The sequence below is a fragment of the Myodes glareolus genome, chromosome 3 (assembly GCF_982192425.1).
Source record: "Myodes glareolus chromosome 3, mMyoGla1.1, whole genome shotgun sequence".
Taxonomy (NCBI): domain Eukaryota; kingdom Metazoa; phylum Chordata; class Mammalia; order Rodentia; family Cricetidae; genus Myodes; species Myodes glareolus.
This window is the reverse complement of record NC_142028.1, coordinates 57,708,716-57,715,375: the sequence shown is the minus strand read 5'-3', so window position 1 is coordinate 57,715,375 and position 6,660 is coordinate 57,708,716.

Here is a 6,660-nt window from a genome sequence, read left to right as displayed (position 1 = left end):
TGCGTCTGACAGCTGTGGACAAGGTTACCACCCTTTCCCAAGTGTCTGACTGTTGTTCAAGTTCCACATCTCACTTCCTCCCCACTGAAGGGAAAGGGAGATCAGACTTGCTTACCAGACATTCAGCTACATTTATCCTTAAGGTGTCCATCCATGTCAGTATGTTGGTCATTATCCTGCTGCAGAAAAGATCTACCAGAATAGTAGAGATGGGCTCACTCTTCCAGTGTCAAATGTGGTTAGTCATTTCGTGGCACTCGACAACACCAAAGCTTGATAGAACCTGAAAAGGGAAGCAGATTTGAAGCAAGTTTAAATAGCTCATGGATGACAGACGGGCTAGTCAGGAAGGAGGGGGAAAAAAAGAGGTTCAATCAATTCCTCTCAAACCCTATTATGATTGCTACATTAATTGAATTCCAATAAATAATGAATAATATTTAGGATAAATATGTCTCATTTAGTGATGGGGACATACTTGAACTAAAAAAATAATTGTTTCACCAATTTAACTAATTATCTGGGCTTGTCCATCTGGCTGGGCATTTTTACTAAATCTCGCAACTGTAATCCGTCAGTGTGGAGTCCTCTCACATGGGGCTGGCTTCTCGGTCTGTAAATGAGGCAGAAGTTGCTTATCTTAAAATCTTTCATATAAAATCTTTTAAATCACCCAGCTGAGTATGGATTTCATATTCTTGAATGCTTAGTGATTCCCAAACAGATTATTCCTCAATATGGAAAAATTCATCATTGAATCCCAAATGTTTTGGGACTTCAAGCACGCTGAATGAAAGCAGACGCTGTCTCAAACTAATGCAGGTGTGGTGCTGTGTGTGGTGTGTTTTAACTCTCACCCTGCATCTTTAACCATATGACACCATGAAAGCAGCAAGACCAGGGGCATTTCAGACCAGTTCTCTCTAGGCAGCAAACAAACGCCTTCCCTTTTTCTTGGAATTCACTTCCATATTTCCGGGTAGCACACCTGTAGTGTTTCCTAACTTGTCCATGTCTAGGCATTACCTGCAGATGCTCAGTTCACAACAGGGCTCACAGTGAGAGCCTCACATCCTGTGCTCACCCCCTTCACTCCCGGATCACCTTGGGAGTCACTGCTGTTTCCAGGTTCTCTGCTGCTCACTGAGATTCTGTTGCTCGTATCCTAGACCTTCTGAGTCATATTCAGACCTAATCTGTGCTCTCCTGTCAATCTCTCATCAGTGTGCCTTTCTGTGGAACTTTCCATTTTAGTCTTGGAGTCTAATTTATTACACCATTTTTCTTTCTTATTTATTCTTCTCTCATGTATAACATCCCAACCCCAGCTTCCCCTCCCTCCTCTCCTCCTAGTTCTCTCCCACCTCCTATCTCCCCCATATCCACTCCTCTTCCATTTCCCTTCTGAAAGGAGCAGGCCTCCCAGGGATATCAACCAAACACGGCATCACAAGTAGCAATAAGATTAGGCCTGTACCCTCATATCAAGGCTGGGTGAGGCAACCTAGTAGGAGAAAAAGGGTCCCAAGAGCAGGCAAAGGAGTCAGGGACAGCTCCTGCTCCCACTGTTAGAAGTCCCACAGGAACATCAAGCTACGCAGCTGTAACATATATGCAGATGACCTAGGTCTTATTACATCTTTTAATTTCCCTAAGTTACATATTTCAGGAATATTTATGTATTTCCTTTGGATGCCCTCTAATATAATCTAACACCTCTGCGCATATTATGTTGTTGTTGCTTGTCATTTCCCCCTTTTTAACATTTCCTGGGGTTCTGGGTATTTTGTTGCTATTGTTTTGTTTCATTTTATTTTTTGGTTCTTACCTCAGCTCTCTTTCTCTCAGACAATGAAGAAATTTCTCTTTCAAACCGTAGGCAGTTCTCCAAGAGCTTCGACCATTTGCTTTTTCGCTAACAGTTAGAAGCCTCCTTGTGCATGAAGGAAGTTGGTAGAGGGAACCACTTCGCTGAAGGGTGCTGACACAGTCAGTATCTCCAGAAAAGAGTTCTCTGCTCCTCTTCTCAGGGGTGAACAGAGAATGGCAGTCTGCGAGCTAAAGAGAACAGGAAATCTGAACTTTAATAACTCCATTTTCCTTTTAAATGGAGTTATTTCTATTTTAAAATACTTCTATTTTAAAGGAAAATAGGGACTACTGTGTACCAAGCCCTCTGCAGGTCCTTTCCTATTATTGGATGTGGCCACCAATCAAATTGTCTACCACAATACTAATTTTTGTCTAATGAATAAGATTGATTCAAAATGTTCTACCGTATATGATGTGAAAAGGTGGAAATGCCATGAAGCCTTCAAATGAAGAATTCTGCAGTAGCATAGGGTAAGGGAGCAGAAATAGGTGAAGATGAAAAAATCTCTGCACGCCTTGGGGTCCAAGCTAGCTAGAGAGTAACACTGCTGCTGTCACAGAGCTGACAATGACAGGAAAGATGAGAGCGGGGCTACTGTGCCAGAGATGTTGGAGTTTAACAACATAGAGTTTGCTAGGCTGTATTTGAGCCTAAGTCCCAGCTATGTCTTCCTACCAACTCCAGCTCCAGCTACCATTTAACATGGAGTGTCCAATTGCCTCTCTGAATCTTGGTCCTGCTTACACCATTCTCGGTTGAGACCAGTGGGCCTTTCTTTAGTGATAGGGTCCTAAGGAGGAAGGTCCAAAGAATCAGAAATAAAGAAGAGGGGCTGAAAAGATGGCTCAGACGTTAAGAACACTGGCTGCTCTTCCAGAGGACCTGAGTTCAATTCCCAGCAACCACATGGTGGCTCACAACCATCTATAACGAGATCTGGTGCCCCCTTCTGGCCCGCAGGCATATAAGCAGGCAGGACACTGTATACATAATAAATAAATAAATCTAAAAAAAATAGAATCTGATTAAAAAAAAGAAATAAAGGAGATAGAAAAGGTGGACTCAAGAGGTCTTGCATAAGCTTTGTCTTATGCCAAGCAAACTTATTAAGAAGTTATAGTCCTCATTTTTTAGGGGAGAAATGAGTTGAATTCAGCAAGAAGCTAATCAAGCAATGTTACACTAGGAGAACACATAATATCTCCAGGGCGTCAGAGCCCGAGAACATAGTGGTAAGTTCAGTCTACACAGGGGGAAAGTCAAGTTCTCAGGAGCCAAAACCTTAACTCCTTTGAGGCCCTGGCCCCAGCCCCAGCCCCAGCCCAGACCTTGCCAAGTCTGCCCCTCAGCAAGGACACAGAGCTAGGCGCCTTTGTCCTTTCATTAGGCCTCTGAAAAAGACTGGGATCAGCCTGGCTCTCACTACTTCTGGTGCCAAGTCACATTGGATGCCATCCCAACACCTTCACTTCATAAAGCACGCCAGACAAAAGTAAGACATGAGTTCCTCTAGGCAGGGGTACAGAGCAGCGATGGGGCAGAGGTGGGAAATGTGCTACCAAGCACACTTGGACTTACAGGGAATAAGCAGAGACTGGATTTTGACTATACATGGTTTTTGATTATGTTTTGGGTCTTCTGTACCTCTACACTGACCTTTAGTTTAGCTCTGTCCAATTTGTTAACTAGCCACACCTGCAGAATCTCTCCTACCTCTTTCTAAAAATCTCACAAAAGCTTTTTGTCTTAGTCATGGTTTCTGTTGCTATGATAAACACCATGGCCAAAACTTGTGGAGAAAGGGTTTGTAACATGACCCCAGACCTTAATAGTCTCCCAGACCTTAGCACTACTGACTCCATGGAAATATGATTCCAGCTGTATAACTCAGTAAGTACACAGCATCGCCTTCCAAAACTAAAGCAAAGGCCTAATCCATTGAAGTGCATAGTTCTGGGGAAGTCTCTAAATGTACTAACCTTGCTTTGTAGCTTCTGTAGTTCCATTTCTATCTAACTGTTCTTGTTAACGGAAGTATGTCAACCCAGAACATGATACTTCTTTCTTAAAAGCTCACCCTGAGAAAGGTTCAGGGCTACACTGGGATCCTAAACACCCAGGTAGTCTCCAGCCAGCTAATAAAGACTTTCTGTTGGCTTAAACCCATGTCCCAGAGCCTTCTCTGGTGAATGCAGCACAACAGGTTTATCTTGGCTTACAACTCTCAGTTCACACTCCATCATCAAGGGAACTCAAGGCAGGAACTGAAGCAGAGACCAGAGAGGAACACTGCTTCCTGGTTTGCTCTTCTTGGCTGGCTCAGCCTGGTTTCTTATATACTACAGGACCACCTGTCCAGTGCTGGCATCACCTACACTGAGCTTGGCCCATCCGCAGTATTCATTAATCAAGGAACCGTCCCACAGGCTTGCCTGCAGCCAATCTGAGGAAGGCATTTTCTCAGTGGAGGCCTACCCCAGATGACTCTAGCTTGTGTCAAGTTGAAAAAAAATAATTAAATAAAAACAAAAACCCAACCAGCACTGCTCTCTCAAACTCATGTTCTATTATTCTCTATCCTGAGGAATTGCAGGGCCATCACTTTATTACCAAAATGAAATCATAGTGAAACAGAACACCTGAACAGACCTGTGACAACATTGTCAGTAATAAAAAGGCTCCCATCAAGAAAACTACAAGGGCAGGCATCGCTGATGAGTTCTTACCAAACATATTAAGAGCTAATTCCAGTTCTCCTTAAGTTGTTAAAAGATAAAATAAAACAGAGAGGGAGTCAGTCTTCCAAACATATTTCATGATGTCAGCAATACCCTAATCCTAAAACCAGATAAGGACATAAGAAAAAGAAGAATGAGGGGGAGGGACGGAGGGAGAGAGGGAAGAAAAGCTAATAACCTTGATGGATATGGTTGAAAAAAATCCCCAAATGAATATCAATGCTAGCAAACTGATTTAAACATCATGTTTTTAAAAGTATTCCCTTAATCAGTGGGATTCATGGTAACATAAGGATAATTTAACATTCACAAATCTATAAATGTGATGTGTCATAACCATAGAGTGAAAGACAAAAATGTGTGATCATTTCAATAGACACAGAAAAGTAAAATTGATAAAATTCAATATCCCTGTCAGGTGAAGCAGTGCACCTCTGTAGCTCCAACACTGGGGAAATTGGAGATCTAGGTGAATCTGGGAAACACAGCAGGACTGTGGTTTTTTGGGTGGTGGTGGTGGTGGTGTTGCTGTTGCTGCTGGTGGTAGTGGTGGTGGTGTTATTTAAAAAGGATTGCCGTCTGTAACAGAACAGTGTTGTCAGCACTGTGACTTTCATTTTACCCTGTCTGCACACATAAGAAGGACAGGGATATTCTGACTGTGACATGCTTGGAAGAACTAGCTAAGGAACAAGGAAGGCAAGGATGGCTGCCTCCACCCCACGCATCACTCCGCCTCCCATAGCTGTGATGGCTGCACTTTCCCCTCCTTAGGAGATGATGCTTGAGGGACAAGCCCACCCATAGGTGACAGCACAAGAGTGATGAGTGGGCTGCCACTAGTGAGAACCTCCATCTGTCTCCTGGTGACGCCTGCTGAGCCACAGTGAGCGGATGGCAGATAAGGGTGGAGGGTAGTCTCTTTAGTCTGTGTTGGGCCGTCTGTCCTACTCCATTGGAAGGTCATGGTGTGATAACTAGGTGTTTCCTTGTAGAAAGAGGAGTGACGGGCCGCTTCCCATCGCCTGCCCGGCTAGTTTTACCCGAAATAATTACACGGAAACTGTATTCTTTTAAACACTGCCTGGCCCATTACCTCCAGCCTCTTATTGGCTAACTCTCACATATTGATTCAACCCATTTCTAATAATCTGTGTAGCACCACGAGGTCGTGGCTTACCAGGAAAGATTCAGCTTGTCTGACCTGGCAGCTTCCTGGTGGGCAGCTCTCTGACTCTACTTCTTTCTCCCAGCATTCTGTTCTGTCTACTCCACCCACTTATGTTCTGACCTATCAGGCCACGCAGTTTCTTTATTAATTAACCAATGAAAGCAACAGAAATACAGAAGACCCACCTACATCATTTCCTAACAATATGACAAGGAAAACTTGCATCCACCTTCTATCAAAGAGAAACAAAGATTCTGTGCTAGAGAGCTTGCCTACCATATGCAAGGTGCTGCCTGAGGCAGAATTTTTTTAAAGGAGGGAAAGTATGACAAAAATTGAACTTTTCACTTGTGCTGTAAATATAAAACTAAAATTATCAATTCCTAAGTTAAAAAAATATTTTAAAATAATTTTTCAGTATTTTTTCACAATAAAAAGCACTTGCTAAGAAGTGAAGGGAAAAAAACCACTTGGTAAGTTAGGCATTGTAAGGGTCACTTATGATAAGTCAACAGATAATACCCTGGATGAAAAAGCTACCAGTATCCTCACTCCTGCCTAGAAGGAAGCTGAGAATGCCACTTTCACCTCTTTTATTCACCATAGTATTGTAAGTTCTAAACAGATGTATTAGTCAGGGTTCTCTAAAGGAACAGACTAATGAAATAAATATATGTATATATACAGATATTTGGAATTTTTAATTTTTAGAGTGGGCTTACAGGCTGGGATCCAGCTAGTTCAACAATGGCTGTCTACCAACATAGACAATGTAGAACATAGGTGTTCAGTTCACGAGGCTGGATGTCTCAGTTGGTAGTTGGTATCCACCAGAATCCTGAAAAACAAGGCTTTAGTGCCAGCAAAGAAATGGCAAC